Here is a 20,299-nt window from a genome sequence, read left to right on the forward strand (position 1 = left end):
GATTCTAACAAGAATATCACTGGCAATAAGTAAAGAATTGTCACAGGACAACTTATTTCCTTTTTCTTTATAGATATGAACAAAAGAGGTATCCTTGATCTCCTGAGGAATAAGATTCCTCTTGCCATATAATCTGGAAAATTCTATCAACTTTCATATGAGCAGTGGACTTTCTACCTTTTGTATTGTCGTAAGTTTATTTTTAATATACATTGCTTTATGAATCATGTTGGGAGAGAAAAAATCAGAACAAAAGAGAAAAGCTATGGGAAAGATAACAAAACAAACAAAAAAAAAAGAAGTGAACATAGCATGTGTTGATTTACGTTCAGTTTCCTTAGTCCTTTTTCTGGATGCAGATGTCATTTTCTGTCCAAAGTCCATTGGGATTGCTTTGTATTATTGAACCACTAAGAAGAACCAATTCTTTCATAGTTGATCATCACACATCCTTGCTGTTATTGTGTACAAAGTATTCCTGGTTGTGCTTGTTTCACTCAATATAAGTTCATATAAATTTTTCCAGACTTTTCTATAATCAGCTTGTTCATCATTTTAATAGAAAAATAATATTCCATTCCCTTCATGTACCACAACTTGTTCAGCCATCCTCCAGTTGATGGGCATCCACTCCTTTTCCAATTCTTTACTACCACAAAAAGAGCTGCTAAAAACATTTTTGCACAAGTGAGTTCTTTTTAGTCCTTTATGATTTCTTTGGGATACAGACCCAGTAGTGGCACTGCTGGGTCAAAGGATATGCACACTTTTATAATCTTTTCAGCATAGTTCCAGATCGCTCTCCAAAATGGTTGGATCATTTCACAACTCCCCCAACAATGTATCAGTGTCCCAGTTTTCCCACATCCCCTCCAACATTTATCATTATCTTTTCCTGTCATCTTAGCTAATCTAAGAGGTGTGTGGTAGCACTTCAGAGTTGTTTCAATTTGCATTTCTCTAATTAATAGTGATTTAGTGCATTTTTCATATATCTATAAATGGCTTTAATTTCATCATCTGAATCCTTTGACCATTTATGAATTGGGGAATGATGTATATTCTTATAAATTTGACAGTTCTTTATACAATTTAGAAATGAGATTTTATCAGAAATACTGACTGTAAAGATTTTTTTTCCCCAGCTTTGTACTTCCCTTTTAATCTTGTTTCTATTGGTTCTGTTTATGCAAAAACTTTCTAATTTGATGTAATCAAAGCTGTTCATTTTGTCTTTCATAATTTCTCTAGTTATTCTTTAGTCATAAATTCCTCCCTTTCCCAAAGATTTGATAGGTAAATTATTCCTTGTTCTCCTAATTTGTTTATGATATTATCCTTTATGTTCAAATCATGTGTCCATTTTGACCTTATTTTGATATGGGGTATGAGATATAAATCTATGCCATGTTTATGACTTGTTATTTTCCAGTTTTCCTAATAATTTTTGCCAAATAGTGAGTTCTTATTCTAGAAGATAGAGTTTGGGGGTTTATTAAATAATAGATTGCTATAGGCCTTGATTATTGTATTGTGTATATCTTATCTATCCACAGATTCACTACTTTATTTCTTAGCCATTACCAAATAGTTTTGATAACTGCTATTTTATAGTACAGTTTTAGGTTTGGTACTGCTAAGCCACCATCCTCAATTTCCTTGGTATTCTTGACCTTTTGTTCTTCCACATTAATTCTGTTATTATTTTTTCTAGTTCAACAAAATAATATTTTGGCAGTTTGATTGGTGTGGCACTGAAGAAGTAGACCAATTTAGGCAGAATTTTTTATCTTAATTTTCATTATATTTTTTCACTCAGTATAAGTTCATAGAAAATTTAATTTTTATTATTTTAATAATTTATATATTTCTTATTATAGTAGCTCAATCTAGCCATGAACAATTGATATTTTCAAGTTGTTTAAATATGATTTTATTTCTGTGAGAAGTGTTTTGTAATTATGTCCATATCGTTCTTGGGCTTGTCTTGGCAGGTAGACCTCCAAGTACTTCATTTTGTCTACAGTAATTTTAAATGAAATTTCTCTATCTCTTGCTGATGGACTTTGTCAGTAATGTATAGAAATGCTGATGATTTGTGTGGGTTTATTTTATATCCTTCAACTTTGCAAAAGCTATGGATTGTTTCCAGTAGATTTTTGGATTATTTTCTAATATTCTCTAAGTATATCATCATATAATCTATAAAAAATGATAATTTTGTTTCCTCATTGCCTATTCTAATTCCTTTAATTTCTTTTTCTTTTCTTATTGCTAAAGCCAACATTTCTAGTACAGTGGTTGAATAATAGTGGTGATAATGGGCATCCTTGTTTCACTCCTGATCTTATTGGAAATGCATCGAGCTTCTCTCCATTACCAATAATGCTTGCTATAGGTTTTAGACAGATACTGCTTATTATTTTAAGGAAAGTTCCGTTTATCCATATGCTCTTTAGTATTTTTAATAGTAAGGGGTGATGTATTTTGTCAAAAGTTTTTCTGCATTTATTGAGATTATTGTATAATTTCTGTTGGTTTTGTTATTAATATGGTTGATTATGATGATAGTTTTCATGAATCAGGATATGGTGATAGTTTTCATGATATTGAACCAGTCCACCATTCCTAGTATAAATTCCACTTGGTTATAATATGTTATTATGCTGATAAATTGCTGTAATCTCTTTGCTAATGTTTTATTTAAATTTTTGCATCAATATTCATTAAGGAGTCTGTAGTTTTATTTCTCTGTTTTGGCCCTTTCTGGTTTAGGTGTCAGTGTCATATTTGTGTCATAGAAGGAATTTGGCAATACTTCTTCTTTAACTATTTTTCAAAATAATTACATAGTATTAGAATTAATGCTTTTTAAATGTTTGGTAGAATTCACTTGTGAAAACTTTTGGCCAAGGAGATTTTTTTCTTAAGGAGTTCATTAATGATTTATTCAATTTCTTTTTCTAAAATGGAACTATTTAAATATTTTATTTCCTCTTCAGTTAACCTGGGCAGTTTACATTTTTGTAAATATTCATCCATTTTGGTTAGATTATCAGACTTGCTGGCATAGTAGTGGACAAAATAGCTTCTAATTATTTCTTTAATTCTTTTTTCATTGGTGGTAAGTTTCCCCCTTTCATTTTTGATGCTAGTGATTTGAGGTTTTTCCTTTCCTTTTTCTGATCAAATTAATCAAAGATTTATCTATTTTGTTAGTTTTTAAAAAATAAAACCAACTCTTAGTTTTGTTTATTGGTTCAAGTTTTCTTAGTTTCTATTTTATTAATCTCTCATTTGAGAGATTTAAAATTTGTTCTTTTTCTATCTTTTTTAGTTGCATGCCTAATTCATTGATGTCTTTATTTTATTTATGTAGCTATTTAGAGATATACAATTTCTTCTAAGAATTGCTTTGGCTGCATTCCATAGGTTTTGGTATATTGCTCATTATTGTTATTTTCTTGGATGAAATTATGGCTTGTTTATGTGATTTATTGTTTGACCCACTCATTCTTTAAAATTAGATTATTTACTTTCCTATTGGTTTTTAGTCTATCTTTCCCTAACCCTTTATTGAATATGATTTATATTGCATTGTGGTCTGAAAAGAAAGCATTTATTATTTCTGCCTTTTTGCATTTAATTATGAGGTTTTTATTGGCCTAATACATGGTCAATTTTTGTGTAGGTGCCATGCGCTGCAGATAAAAAGGTGTATTCCTTTATGTCCCTATTTAGTTTTCTCTAGAGGTCTATTATATTTAGATTTTCTAGGATCATGTTACCCTCCCTAGTTTTTTTCTTATTTATTTTGTGGTTAGATTTGTCTGATTCAGAGATCTGAATGTTGAAATTCCCCATTACAATAGTTTTGTTGTCTATTTCTTCCTATAACTGACTTAAAATGTTCTCAAGGAATTTACTTGCTCTATGATATTTACATTTAGTATTGTTACTATTTCATTATTTATGGTACCTTTTATAAAGATATACTTTCCCTCATTTCTTTTAATAAGATTTATTTTTACTTTTGCTTTATCTGAGATCAGATTGGTTACCCCTGCTTTTGTAACTTCAGCTGAAGTATAATAAATTCTCTTTCAGCTTTTTATCTTATTCTATATGCATCTCTCTGTGTCAAGTGTGTTTCTTGTAAACAGCATATTGTAAGATTCTGTTTTTTAAATCCACTCTGTTATTTGCTTCTATTTTATGGGAGAGTTCATCCTATTCACATTAACAGTTATGATTGTCAGCTCTGCATTTCCCTCCATCACAATTTCTCTCCTGTATATACTTTTGTTCTCTCTTTTCACCCTTTCCTTAGTCATGTTTTTTACCCATCACAGCCACGACCTTATCTCCTCTCACCCCTCCCTCTTTTCTTAGTAGTGTTTTTTTTATTCACCTCACCCACTATCTTTTCTCCTATTATCCCTCCCCCTTCTCTTAGTAGTATTTTTTAATCCATTCCACCACTACCTTATCTTCTCCAAACCTTCCCCTTTTTTCTTACCTTTTTTCCTAGTGTTTCCAGCCTCACTTCTATTGTGTCCCTCTGTTTTTCTCTTTCTCCTCCTAATTATTTATAGGGTTAGATAAATTTCTATGCCCAAATGAATGATTGAAATATTCCCTTTTAAAATCAAAATTGATGAGATCAAGTTTCAAACAATGTTCATCCCCCTCTTTTCTTTACTTTGATTGTAATAGGTCTTTTGCACCTCTTCATGTGAACTAATTTTTCTCTTTTCTCAATACAGTCCTTTTTCCACCCCTTAATGTCCTTAATGTCTTTTCCTTTGGTGTCATCACATCAGGGACCATTCATAATCACACTCTCAGTCCATTTTGATGCCCCCTTCTGTCTGCCTTAGTGACAAATACAATTTGCAAGAGTTACAGATAAATTTCTTATCTAGAGATGTAAACAGTTTAATCTATAAATATATATATATATATATATATATATATATATATATATATGTGTGTGTGTGTGTGTGTGTGTGTGTGTGTGTGTGTATGTGTGTGTGTGTATACACACATAGATATATATTTCCCTCATTTACCTTTGTATGGTTTTCTTGAGTCTTGTGTTTGTAGATTAAATTTTCTGTTTACTTCTGTTTTTTTTTCAATAAAAATGATTGAAAGTCTCTTACTTCATAGAAGCTCCATCTCCTCCCCTGAAAGATGATGTTGAATCTTGCTGAATAGTTAATTCTTGGTGGTAACCCCAGGTCCTTTGCTTTCCAGAATATTCATATTCCAGACCCTACTGTCCTTTATTGTAGAAGCTACCAGATCCTGGGCAATCCCTACTGTTGCTCCTTGATATTTGAATTGTTTTTGTCTGTCAAGTTGCAGTATTTTTTCTTTGAGATTATAGTTTGGAGTTTTACAACAATGTTTATTGAGGTTTTCTTTGTGGGATCTCTTTGCAGAGGTAATTGATGGTTTTTTTCAATGAGTATTTCTCTTTCTGTTTCTAGATTATTGGGGAATTTTTTTCTTAATGACCTCTTGTAGAATGCTATACAGGCTGTTATTCTGTCATGACCTTTAAATAGGTCAATAATTTTTAAATGGTATCTTCTGAATTTATTTTTCAGATCAGCTGTTTACCTAATGAGATATTTAACATTTTCTTCTATTTTTTTCATTCTTTTTAGTTTGTTTGGCTGCTTCTTGCTTTCTCACAAAGTCATTGGCTTCCATTTGCCCTATTCTAGTTTTTAATGTGTGATTTTATTCAATTATCTTTTGTATCTCTTTTTCCATTTGGTTTGTTCTACTTTTTAAGGAGTTATTTTCTTCAGACAATTTTCCCTGCCTTTTCCAAACTGTTGGCTCTCTTATGCATACCTGTCATTTCTTTTCTCATTTTTCTTTGAAATCTTTTATGAGCATTTCCAAGAAGCCTCTTTAAACTTGAGATCAATTTGCCTCACTCTTTGAGATTTCCTCTGTGGACATTCTGTCCTCATCTGAGTTTGTGTTTTGGTCTGTCCTATCACCATGATAGCTTTCTATGGTCAAGGTTCTTTTTTAGTTTCTTGCTCATTTTCTTTCCTTTTCTTTTGGTATTTCTTCTTTTTTTATTTTTAAGGTGGAATTCTGCTCCTGGAGTAAAGGGAGCTGTCCTAAGCATGCTATGCAGCTCTGAGCCTTGGCTTCAAGCATAGAGGCCTCTTGTGTCTGTTCTGTTCAGGAAAAACCCTGGTTTCCCAGTTTACCTTCTGAGCTGGACTGGAAGCTGCCCCACTGATTTGCTTCTCTATTGAGCTAGGACCAAGAGTCTTCTTAGCTGCTGATTTGCTGTGATTAAGGCCTTCTCACCAGCTTTCCTAAAGTCTATCTGACCTGGGATGAACACCCATTTCACCCCACTGAGACTGACCTTTCTTGAAGTTTTTTCAGTCTGCCTTTATCTGGAGAATGGTTTTATTCCATCAGACTCTGTTCAGAGGTTTGGTTTCATGTGCTTTTCGAAGAAAAGTATTGGACTTTCTAACTTATAGAAATCTGCTTGAATGGAATCAGCACCAAGTACTTGACCACATGAGAGAAGTCTTAACACCATTCAAAATCTTTTTTTTTTTCAGTTGGAAATTCAGCTAGAGAGTTTTCGATTTCAACCTGAAGTAGTCAATGGCTTCAGCACTGATTGATTCTGTTGAGAATACTATGGAAGTGTTCAGCCCATTTCTTTTTTTTTTTTTTTTCCCTGAGGCTGGGGTTAAGTGACTTGCTCAGTGTCACACAGCTAGGAAGTGTTAAGTGTCTGAGACCAGATTTGAATTTGGGTCCTCCTGAATTCAGGGCTGGTGCTCTATCCACTGCGCCACCTAGCTGCCCCCTGTTCATCCCATTTCTTCAAAAATGTGTTATCATTGAGCAATGTGGCTTAATCAGTGCTAAAAAGTTGAGATACACCATAGCCTATAAATATTTTTAGCTCTAAATAGACTTCAGAGCATCATAAAAGTACTTTGCATAGTTACAATCATTGTGAAACTGAATTTTATCTGTCTTCTTACTGAGTCAAGAATCCTACATTTCTCTAAGCTTTGTTTGTACCTTACTTTTTGATGGCGTTAAACATTGCCTTTTTAGAGAAGACAAACTATCTTGCTGTAGACCCTATAGAGTTCTTGTTTTTCATTTATTAGCTACTGAATTTCTCCATCCATCATTTTCATCAAACCAATCATGGTATTTGCTAGTGTTGTACTCCAGATGAGTATATATTGTACCATACAACAGATCTCTGAAAGATGCCCACTCCTGTTTTGATCCATTGTTACCAACAGTATGTTCACTCAGCTTTCCCTTATGTCAATTCACATATAGAGAAGCATTCTAACTCTGATGTTGAATCTTTTGATAGTCATCATGGCTTGGGGTTGCTGCTTTTGTTAAAATGCAAATGTCTAGCTTATTTAAGCACTATATTTCAGCACTCTGAGCCACATATCATCTTTGTCACTCTCACCTCTTATCTATCTCTTCTCCTTTCAATGACATAATTTATTAAATGCCAATGTTTGCTGCAAGGGTAAATGGAAGATGGTGTTGGTGATGAAGTTATGAAATATGCATGTCTTCAATAGTATGTGACTATTGTTGTTACTGTTTCTAAGTGAGCATACACCCTGATGATAATGGTGTGGTACTTTCCTACAAGTAGCATTTGCATTGTCATGAGTTTATTGTTCATTCCTTTTGAGAGTCATCCAGGTTTATTGACTATACTGGAAATCATTTATCAGCTTCACACACTCTCTACTACTGTGATCATTTTAGAAAAAATGTATCCAGTTCTGACTTTAACAAGCTGGCTTTCATTTGCCAGCCTTGTTTCAGTCAAGGCTGATATTTGGATGTGATAACTGCTGAGTTCTCTAAAAACAAGAGTTATTCATCTTTCAAATGGCAACATAATAAAATAATAAATAGTAAAATAGTTGAATATTAAAATTTTAAAATTATTGAATAGCAAGATGAAATAGGTGATCCCTTTTGATTGGTGAGTAAATTAATGGTAAATGAGTCAGAGTTGTGTGAAGTCTTCAGTCTTGCTTTCTCTTCCATAATCATTCAAGTCCAATGGCAAGACAAAAGTCAAGACAACTGGTGATGGCTCAGGATGCAGTGAATGACTTGACATCTTCAGTATCTGACCAAAGCACTTCATATCATTTGCTTCTGCTACCTTTATTTCCCATTGAAACAAAAATGTTCACAGCTTCTTATTCTATCAGGAAAAATATTTACATGCTTGGAGTAGATATCCCTAACTAGCTAGCCAAAGAGTTTGAGACCCATAGGTTACTTTCAACCTGGTTTGAGTCATCTGCTGAGCAGGGAGTAGTCATTGTGTATATGACAGTTTCTTGGAGTCACACATCAGGGCTGTGTGATAGATGGACACCAAAAGAGATGAGCAGCCTTGAAAAGGGCTAATCAGCCCTCACACAAAAGATATTAATCCTTCCTTGAACACCCTATATATCCAATCAATTATGATCACTGCCTTCTATAATCATGTATGAACTCATTTGTCAAACATAACCAGTAAGTTGTAGGTGTTGTCCAGAGAAGAGAGTTACAACTGTTACCTAGAATGATCAGAGAAAGTGTCAAAAAAAAAGGACTTGAGATAGGAAAAAAATAGAGAAATAGAAGGAATAGGGAAGGGTTTTACCTGGAACTGGCTCCAAATTGGACTATGGAATAACATGAACAAAGTCACAAAGGTGAAAATAAGCATCAAATATCTATGATTAGGATGAAACTTTGAGTACTATGGAAATAAGGCTGACTGATGTGGGAGAGGCAAATTGTGGTAGTTCTTGGAAAATAGATTGAGCAAGTTAGCCTTGGCAGATCTCCTTTGGAAAAAATTATTTAATGCTCTATCCATGGGCCACTCTAGGCTCTGATTCCCCTCAGGAAAAGGAAATTTTTGGGTGATGGAATAAAAAGAAAAAGCCCTCTGGACTTTTATTGAAGACACTGATGTATTCTGGCTCCCCCCATTTCTTCCACTTTCTCCAATCTTTTTTTGACTGCCAAGATCTCTCATTAAAAAGAAAGAAGACCTAAGAAATCACTGCATTTGCTTAGTGTTTTACTTTTCCCTGTATTATATTCTCAAATAAGACCACAGGGAGAAAAACTCAAAAGAGCAGAATCTCTAATGGTGGGATTTTGTTCACTGACATGGTTGGTAAGACATTTTGAGTTGGAAGGGATTTTTCCAAATTTTTAATCACTCCATGTAGTTAAGTGGTGGGCTACTCTACATATGAGGTGAGCTTTGAGTATTCTTTTCATCCCACCTGTATGCAATTTAGGCTCCTCTCTGATTATGGCTTCTTTTGGATTCTGTTAGATCAATTAAGGAGAATAAAATCATAAAAGAGAGCAAGGGAATAAATCTATTTGTTCCTGAAAAAATACAGGCCAGACTTGTTGAGGCAGTGCTGACTCATGAGGCTATACAGCAGCAAGATTGCTTTAAAAGACAGCTGCCTTTTCGAGGGGTCTTTGGTTTCTTGTTTTGAACCAATAGCATGGAACCAGAAAGCTCTGGAGCTCTCAAAATAGTCAAAGCTACTGACTCGCTCTGTGACCCATGACTGAAACAACTGAATTATTTTGTGTTGCTGCCAAACTATCAATGAAAGAAGACTCCACTTCAGACCAGATGCTGCCTTGGATGAGAGATTTCCCTGATGAAGAATTGATCCATTTCCCCTCTGGAGGAAACAGATGCAAAAGGAAGGGTTGAGAAATCCAGAAGAGGTGAATAAAGTGCCCTAAAATATTGTGTTCAATATATATTTATTACTATTATCAGTTACAATGTTAGAGGAGAGATTAAGACATGAAAAAGAGATGAGCAGAAGAGAGAAAAGAACAAGCCAGAAGAAAAGGAGAGAGAGGAGATGCCTCCTTCTGCTTAATTTTTTTGTAGCATTTGACAAAGTTGATCATCTTTCCTTTCTTGATATTCACTCCACTCTTGGCTTGCAAGATACATTTCTCTTCTGACTTTCCTCTTCTACAAATATTATTTTAATATCTTCTCGAGACTTCTAAATGTTCATGGAAAAAGTCAGTCCAGGAGGGACTGAAATTACATAACAATAAAATTCAGAAGACACAAAGAGTGTGAGAAAATGTGAGAAAGAAAAAATGGGATTTTCATAAGAAACTGTTGTGAATACACAGGAAGGAGGAGGAAAAGGAAAGGAGGTAAAAAGAGAGGCAGGAAAGAAGGGAAGGAAGGAAGAAAGAAAAGAGAGAAAGAAAAAGAAAAAAGAAAGGAAGGAAGACGAGGGAGGGAAAGAGGGAGGAAAGAAAAGAAAGGAAGAAGGCAGGAAGAAAGGAAGGGAGGGAGGGAGGGAGGAAAGAAAAAAAAGAAAAAAAGGAAGGAAGGAAGGAAAGATTTATTAAGTATTTATTATGTGCCAAATACTTTGCTAAGTGCCAGGGATATAATACAAGCAAAAAGAAATATAGTACCTGATTTCAGGGAGTTGATATTTAAGTGGGCAAAATAATATACAAAAGGGTTCAACAAAATTTGGGGTCTGGTGTGGAAAATAAAGATAGCCATATGACAGTGTGGTATTGAAAGTCAGAGACAGCGAACTCACCAACCAACATAGATTTAGGAAAGAAATGCATAGAGATAAGAACCAATTGAATATGAGTAGCACAATCCTAGAAAAATACTGTTAGGAACATTAGCCTACAATGAGCTGAGGCTGTCAAGGACAACAAAAAAGATGTTTTGATTTTTTAGCTATGTTGGGAGAAAAAGAGGTACCAAATAGGGGAAGGATCTTTGTTTGGAGTGAATGGGTTGATGACAACTGATAACAGAGAAATGCCAAAAATGTTCAATCTTTGTTTGGTTTCTGTTTTCTTTGCTTAAGAGAATGACTTTTTGTACTGGAAATGAAGGGACAAAAATTACCAACATGGAATTAATATTCAAGAGTAGTAAAAGATCACCTTGTTACCTTTGATGAATTCAAGTCATTTGATCTAGTAAATTACTGCCACTTAGAGAGATTTTTGAAAAATTGTGGAAAACAGTAGATAGACCACAAATTTGGAGAGCAAATGTTCCATGATTTTTAAAGGTAAGATAACAGAATCTGTGAACTATGGAACAATGACCTTGACTTTGATTTCTGGGGAAGTTCTAGAGTATATCATTCAAGAGATGGTTAGAAAACATCCATAAAGGAAGAGATCGATTATATATAGCCAGCAAGATATATATCAAGAGTAGATCATGAAGGACTTCCGGCCAAGATGGCGGAGAGGAGGCAAACAGCTGCTTGAGCTCCTTGTTTTCTCTCAGGACTTACTTCGTGACAAGCCTCAGAATTAATTCTTGACCGGAAAAGAAACCCACAAATAATCACCAACAGAAGACATCCTTGAAATTCACCAGAAAAAGTCTGTGTTTGCTCGGGGGAGGGGAAAAACAGACTGGAGGCAGACTGAGGGCAAGCAGAGAGAGCAAGGCAGGCAGCTCACACAGCTCAGACCTGAGGGGGAAGAGGTGTGATCTCTTCCGTTTCTGCTAAACAACTTTTACCCCAATGTGGATATTCCATCTTGGCAGCAAGCCAGGAGCAGCAGAGAAGGTGTAAACACCAGAGGTAAAGAATAAAACCCCGGAAAGCCAGCGTCTCTTGGGACCCAGACACCCCCACCCCCACCCCGAGTGCTCTTAGAGCCTCAGAGGGCAGAGGCAGTACAGCCATTGCAAGTGCCTTACTGCTGTCTCCCACAGTCTGTAGAGAAAGCCCGGTAACACCATGCAGCCCCCTCCCCCCTCCCCCTGAAACAGACCAATTGTTTCTCTTGTCAATTTGTTTTCTTTGATTCTGCTCTGACAAAATGAACAAAAAATTTAAAAGGCCTCTAACCATTGACAGTTTCTGTATGGAGAGAGAGCAGACTTCAAATATTGAGGGCACTAAAAGCATATTGTCTCCAGAGGAATCCCCTAAGGGGGATATGAGCTGCTCCTCAATACACAAGACTCTCATAGAGGAAATAAAAAATACTCTCACAAGAGAGCTAGAAGAGAAATGGGAAAAGGAAAGGGAAGCTTGGCAAGAGAGTCTGGAGATGTCATCCAGAGTGGATAAAGAGATCAAATCATTGAGAAATAAAATTAGTGAGTTGGAAAAAGAAAACAGCACTCTAAAAAATAAAATGGATAAAATGGAAAAAAAATTCCATAGAAGAAAAAAAGTCACTTAAAATCTCAATTGGACAATTATAAAAAGATATAAAAAAAGTGAGTGAAGAAAATACATCATTGAAAATTAGACTCAAACAAGTAGAAATGAATGACTCAAGGAGAAACCAAGAAGTAGTCAAGCAAAACCAGAAAAATGAAACAATTGAAAAGAATGTCAAGTACCTTATTAGAAAGACAACAGACCTGGAAAACAGATCCAGGAGAGACAATTTGAGAATAATTGGATTCCTTGAAAAATGTGAGGAAAAAAAAAGCCCGGACACTTTTTTCTAGAAAATTATCAAAGAGAACTGCCCAGATGTTTTAGAAAAAGAGGGTAAAATAGACATTGAAAAAAATTCATCGATCACCTACTGAAAGGGACCCTAAAATCAAAATGCCAAGAAATATAGTGGCCAAGTTCAAGAACCATCAGACAAAGGAAAAAATATTGGAAGCTGCTAGAAAAAAGCAATTCAGATATGGAGGATCCACAATAAGGATAACCCAGGATCTAGCAGCGTCCACATTAAAAGAACAAAGGGCCTAGAATATGATATTCCGAAAGGCTAAGGAACTTGGTATGCAGCATTTAACGAAATAAATGAATTCCATCTATTCTTGATGAAAAAATGAGAGCTACACAAAATGTTTGATCTTCAAATACAGAACTCAAGAGAAAAAGGTAAAAAGGTAAAAAGAAATCTTGAGAACTATATTTCTGCCATAAAGATATGTAAAGAACACATGTATAATTTGTCATAGAAACCAGAGGTGGAAAGGAAATTATATCATAAAAAAGGGTAAAGTGGTTGTACTACATTTCATAAAGAGGCAAAGGTAACCTATTATATCTGAGAGAAAGAAAGGAGGGGGATGAACATAGTGTGTATCAATTGACATATTTGATTTATGGTGAAACTTCTTCCACTTCATTGAAAAGTGAGTGGGAAGGAGTAAGCTAAGGGGAAGGAAATACAGAAATTGTGAGGAAAAGGGGTAAAATAGTGGGAGGAACTTTAAGGTGGGGGAGGGATACTAAAAAGGGAGGGCTGTGAAAAGCAAGTGGTGCTCACAAGTTTAATACTGGGTTGGGGGGTAAGAGGGAAGGAAAGGAGAAAAGCATAAGCAGGGGTTAACAAGATGGCAAGCAATACAGAATTAGTCATTCTAACCATAAATGTGAATGGGGTAAACTCCCCCATAAAGAGGAAGCAGTTAGCAGACTGGATTAAAAGCCAGAATCCTACCATATGTTGTTTACAGGAAACACACCTGAAACAGAGTGATACATTCAGAATAAAAGTAAAAGGGTGAAGCAGAATCTACTATGGTTCAGATGAAGCCAAAAAAGCAGGGGTAGCCATCCTCATCTCAGATCAAGCAAAAAATAAAAATTGATCTAATTAAAAGAGATAAGGAAGGGCATTATATCCTGCTAAAGGGTAGCATAGATAATTAAACAGTATCAATATTAAACATATATGCACCAAGTGGTACAGCATCTGAATTCTTAAAAGAGAAATTAAGAGAGATGCAAGGAGGAATAAACAGCAAAACTATAATAGTGGGAGATCTCAACTTTGCACTCTCAGAACTAGATAAATCAAACCACAAAATAAATAAGAAGGAAGTCAAAGAGGTAAATAGAATACTAGAAAAGTTTGATATGATAGATCTTTGGCAAAAGCTAAATGGAGACAGAAAGGAGTACACTTTCTTCTCAGCAGTTCATGGAATCTATACAAAAATTGATCGTATAATAGGACATAAAAACCTCAAAATCAAATGCAGTAAGGCAGAAATAGTAAATGCATCCTTTTCAGACTACAATGCAATGAAAATTACATTCAATAAAAAGCCAGGGGAAAATAGTAATTGGAAACTAAATAATCTTATACTAAAGAATGATTGGGTAAAACAGCAAATCATAGACATAATTAATAACTTCACCTAAGAAAATGACAATAATGAGACATCATACCAAAATGTGTGGGATACAGCCAAAGCAGTAATAAAGGGAAGTTTTATATCTCTAGAGGCCTACTTGCCTAAAATAGAGAAAGAGAGGGTCAATGAATTGGGCTCACAACTAAAAATGCTAGAAAAGAAACAAATTAAAAAACCCAGACAAACACAAAACTGAGAGTCTTAGTTAATGTACAGGTTTATAGATTCAAGAACCAGAAAGATCTTAACAGACTAAATAACATTGAGCAGAAGCTAAAATTTTAAATTTAACAAATGTGTAGCATTATACCTGCATATAGAAAATTACCTTCACAAGCATAAGATGTGGAAAACATAGACAGCACTTATTCTGACAAGAACTGGGGGTTTTAAAGAACAGCCAGTTTAATATATCAGCAGTATAATATGTAAGTCAAAAAAAAAAATCTAATTCCATCTTGAGGCATAACTTCCAGTAATATAATGATGTGGTTAGAACTAGCAATGATGTTTAGATAGTTTCATTTTGTCACAGCAATTATTATGCACATTGGGTTTTATTTATATTAAGTTGTCTCAGAATACATGACCTTGAAGACATAGAATTGGATTAAGCTGATTTCTCGTCTTTTGTTAGTTTTCTGTCAATTGAATGTTGGGTTTTTCAACATATACATGTATTTTATTAACTCTCTTTTGTTATGTTTTTTATTTCTCTGATTTTTAATAATAGATATTATTCCATAGAAATGTGTAAACTTCCATGATTTTCACACTTCCATGACTGTTAAGACACACCACAACTGATAATGTGAGAAAGCCAAAAATTCCAAGGATCATTCAAACCCACAATGAAGTAGGATCAGTCTCACAAAAGTGGGGAAAAAGGTGTGATGAAAAACAAAAAGTGCTAAGAATATTTTGTTATATAGCACAATAGTCCAATTAGTCCTCATAAAACAAGCAAAGACCCAGAAAGTGTTGGTGGCTGGAATGGTTACTGTTTCCTCCAAAGTGTGGGTATGTTTTGTTTCTTGAAGTTGAAACAACCGTAAGAAAATGAGTTTTAAAAAAATCAGCAACTTATTATTATTATTATGAAGAAAAAAATACTTATGATAGACTACCGGAAGTCTTTTCCTTGTTAAAAAAAATGATCAACTCCACTACACACCTATAAGATTGCCTAGAATAACAGGGAAAGATAATGCTCAATGTTGGAGGAGATGTGGGAAAACAGGGACACTGATACATTGTTGGTGGAACTGGGAATGGATCCCACCATTTTGGAGAGCAATTTGGAACTATGCTCAAAAAGTTATCAAACTGTGCATATCTTTTGACCCAGCAGTGTTACTACTGGGTTTATATCCCAAGAGAACTTAAAGAAGGGAAAGGGACCTGTATGTGCAAGAATGTTTGTGGCAGCCCTCTTTGTAGTGGCCAGAAACTGGAAACTGAGTGGATGTCCATCAACTGGAGAATAGCTGAATAAATTATGGTATATGAATGTTATGGAATATTATTGTTCTGTAAGAAATGACCAGCAGGATGATTTCAGAAAGGCCTGGAGAGACTCACATGAACTGATTCTGAGTGAAATGAGCAGGACCAGGAGATCATTATATACTTCAACAACAATAGTATATGATGATCAATTCTGATGGACGTGGCCATCTTCAACAGTGAGATGAACCAAATCAGTTTCAATAGAGCAGTCATGAACTGAACCAGGTACACCCAGGGAAAGAACTCTGGGAGATGACTATGAAACATTACATAGAATTCCCAGTACCTCTATTTTTGTCCATCTGCATTTTTTATTTCCTTCACAGGCTAATTGTACACTTTTCAAAGTCCAATTCTTTTTGTACAGCAAAATAACTGTATGGACATGTATACCCATATTGCATTTGACTTATACTTTAACATATTTAACATGTATTGGTCAACCTGCCATTTGGGGGAAGAAGTCGGGAGGGAGGAGGGGAAAAGTTGGAGCAAAAGGTTTTGCAATTATCAATGATGAAAAATTACCCATGCATATATCTTATAAATAAAAAGCCATTAAAATTTTTTTCCCAATTACATATTATAATATTTTTTTATTTTTAAAAAAGCTTTGAATTCCAAATTCTATTTTTCCCTCTCTTCCTTTCTCTCTTCCTTCCTCCCTAAGATGATACACAATCTGATATAGATTATACATCTGCAGTCATGGAAAACATCTCTGTATTAGTCGTTTTATACAAGAAGATTCAGTAAAAAAAAAAAAAAAAAAGGGGATGAAAGGAAAGGAAAGAAAGTGTAAGAAAAAAAAGAAAGAGAAAGAAAGAAAAAATATACTTCAGTTTGTATCCAGACAACATTAGTTCTCTCTCTGGAGGCAGAGAGCATGTTTAATCATGAGTCTTTTGGCATTATTTTGAATCATTGTATTGCTGAGAATAGCTAGGTCCCCAATCACAGATTTTCATTACACAATATTGCTGTTACTATTTATGCTGCCTGGTTCTTCTAACTTCACTTTGCATTAATTCATGTAACTCTTTCCAGGTTGTTTTTAAAACATCCTGCTTGTCATTTCTTCATTTTCCCCCACTTAATAGTGTTTTATTTTTTCAATTATACATAGACTTTAACATTCAGTTTTATAAGATCTTCACTTCCAATTTTTTTCTCCCTTCCTTCTCCCCAAGACAGCAGGCAGTCTGATATGTTATACATGTATAATCATGTTAAACTTATTTCTACATTAGACATGTTGTGAAAGAAGAATCAGAACAAAAGAAAAAACCCAAAAGAAAAAAAAAAAACAAAAAAAAGTGAAAAAATAGTATTCTTTGATCTGCATTCAGACCCCATAGTTCTTTCTCTTAATGTGGATAACATCTTCCATAATGAGTCTTTTGGAATTGTCTTAGATCATTGTATTGCTGAGGAAAGCTAATGTTCTCCTGGTTCTGGTCACCTCACTTAACATCAGATGTTCATGTAAGTCTTTAAAGGTTTTTTTTGAAATCCATCTTCTCATTATTTCTTATACTACAATAATACTCTGACACAAATCATATACCACAGCTTGTTTAGCCAATCCTCAATTGATGGAGATCCCCTTGATTTTTAATTTTTAGCCACAATAAAAAGAGCTGTTATACATATTTTTTGTACAAATAGGTCCTCCTCATCTTTTAAAAATCTCTTTGGTATATAGACCTAGTATTGCTAGATCAAAGGTTTTATAGTCTTTTGGGCACAGAAACTGATAATCTCTTAAAACAAACCATTTCATTCCTTAATAATTCCTAATATTTCAAATTTCTGTTTCATTTTGAGCTAAAATATACTAATCCATAGCTTCTACTCATTAACTCTGGTTCTGTCAAAAATAACTGCATAAAACCTGTTTCCCTTTTCTGCACAACAGCCTTATATAGTTTGAGATAGTTATATTGTCTTCTCCCAATCCCCTTCCCCTCAAGATTCTCTCATTAAGGTCAAATATTCCCAGTTCTATCAACCAATAAGCATTTGTTAAACATAAAATATATACATACACTGTATGCATACACTGTTGCAAACACTGAGAATACAAAGAAAAAACAGTCCCTACTCTACTCTAGGAATTTATAATCTGGGTAATTTGGTGGAGGAAGGATATAGGGAGACAATATGTACATATGGATACAAAACAAATACAAGATTATTTTCAGGGAAGGCCATTAGAAAATATGGAAAGAGGAATGAGAATCAGGAAAGGCTTTATGTAGCATTTGGTATTTGAGCTGAGTTTTGAAGGAAACAGAATTCTAAGATGTGGAGACAATGAGGAAATGAATTCTAGGCATGGAATCACTTTGGTCTCCCTCCTTTGAGTGTATTCTAGTTTATCAATCAATATCCTTCTTAAAGACACTCTACTCAGAGATGAAGAGTAATTTATCTTTTATTTGATGAATAGAACTATTATCTTTCTTGTTCTAATAGTTCTGTTTCTATTAATACATTCTAAAATCTGATTAGTTATTTCAATTGCCTATCACATTGCTGACTAATAGTAGCTTGTGTGCTATTAAATTTTTCCAACTCTTTTTTCAAGTTAACTGTTTAATTCGAAACCTATATTTGCTCCCTGTTCTCATGCAACTGATCTTTTGGGTTTATTTGCAGAATTTTATATTTATGTTGCTGCTGTTGGGTTTTTTGTCTTAAAAAAAAAAGAATATTACAATGAACTATTCCAACATCTGACCCCTTTTCCTAGTACACTTACTTTACATCTCTATCCCCCAACTCCTTCACTCCAACTTATATTTCATTTTCTCCTGATCTTTTCTATAAACAAATTGACACGAATATATCAAGTGTCAAAACCTTACTCTGATCTTATGGTATTAGGCCCTGAATGGGGAATTTTGGGAGACAACCTTCACTCCCTAACTCCATCCCCCAAATTCTGTAAGATTCAGAAGAATATTCAATAATGGTTTAATTTTGGTCACTATGATTGTGTGGAAGAGATAATATTGGACTGAGAAGCCTTTTCAAGAAACTGTACTGTATGGCCAGTAGCCCATATGTAGGAAGGATACCCCTGCCTTATCTTTTTCTCTTCACTGGTCTCTTTCTCCTGGCTTGTTCAAGCAATGATATAGAGGAGAAAGTACAATGGATACCTGGCTTCTTGGGAGAATACACAGTATAAGGGAGCACACTGACCTAAGAATGTGGAAATCTGGGTTTGAATCTCAACTCTGTCTCCAATTGGCTGCTCTTCATCTTGTGAATAGAATTAGAAGATTAAATGAGGTTCCTTCTAGGTCAGTATGGCATAATATTGTGATAACTATCAACCTGATACTTCACACACACCATATAACTTGGACAGATATACTGATTGTTTTTGGCCCTAAAACAGTCATTCCATATTCAGCAGACAAAAATCACCTACTTTTTAATACCTACCTTGACAGTTTTCTTGGAATGTATTGTTGTGTTCTGGGGCACAGTAACCTGAAAACTTCACAAGTAGATCTTGAAAATTCAGACTGTTGCTGCCATTTGAAGATTTCAGGCTGGAAGAGATGGGGGCCCAAGGACCCTTCTTGAGAGTCTGGAACAGTTAGGTCTTCTAGAAGGAATTGTTTAATTGTCTATTGGGACCATTTCAAATCTTGGATTTCCCTTTGAGAAAAGCAAAGAGATTATCTTTTTCAACTCCCTTTGTGAAAATGTTATATTCCTCATCATAGTAAAACATTGTATTCTCTCCCCCCACCTCTACCCCATGTGCTTAGAAATGGTTAAAGTGTCTTTTAATATGAGAAGTTCTGTTTCAGCTTGGCTTTTATGGGGAGACTTCTACTGTAATATGATTGTTGAGTCACTTCTACAAATTACTATTAGTCTACATTAGAAATTGTTTGAGCCCATATGGTATAATAGAGAGCTGATCTTGGAGAAGAAAGCCTGGGCTTAAGTTGTATCTTTGGCAGATATTAGTTGTTTGATACCAGTTTGGTCTACTAATGTTTCAGTGCCCTCAGCTAATTTGCTAAGACTATAAATTACAAAAGTTTTGTAAACTGAATGAGAAGAAGTCCTTCCTATATGAAGAGCTCCTCATATAGATGAAATCACAGTAAGCAAAGGTCTAGGATTTCCACACTTCCATTCCCGTCTGTCCCCAAAGTTTACACTCATACAAATATATACTTGCACACACACACACACACACACACACACACACACACACACACACACACATATCTCTGGTATAAGAGTCATTACTAAAGTAGAAGGAAGCAAACCAGGAAGAAGATAGATAGTACAATGCAAAGAGGATTGGATTTGAACTTACCTTTGTCACTTATCACTAAAATTACTTAATGTGCTTGGGTTTTAGTTCTCTCATGTATAAAATGGCAGAGCTGGATTAGATGGTTTCTGAAGTCTCTTCTAGCTCAAAATCTATGGTCCTTTTCTGTTCCTCATTAATTGTAGTATCTTCCTTGTTAATTATATTCCATTTATCCTATCTATATCTTACTTCTACATAGCTGTTTTATA

At 34.6% G+C, this 20,299-nt stretch overlaps 1 long non-coding RNA gene across 1 annotated transcript in view; it reads right to left on the bottom strand.

Moving 5' to 3' along the window:
- The window catches only part of LOC141559562 (uncharacterized), a 98,742-nt gene that overhangs the window by 70,940 nt on the left and 7,503 nt on the right, over positions 1–20,299 (bottom strand). Inside the window, exon 2 of the long non-coding RNA XR_012487490.1 lies at positions 19,196–19,414. This is a non-coding gene — a long non-coding RNA (uncharacterized LOC141559562). The remainder of the gene's footprint in view (positions 1–19,195; positions 19,415–20,299) is intronic.

This window comes from Sminthopsis crassicaudata, chromosome 3 (assembly GCF_048593235.1).
Source record: "Sminthopsis crassicaudata isolate SCR6 chromosome 3, ASM4859323v1, whole genome shotgun sequence".
NCBI lineage: Eukaryota > Metazoa > Chordata > Mammalia > Dasyuromorphia > Dasyuridae > Sminthopsis > Sminthopsis crassicaudata.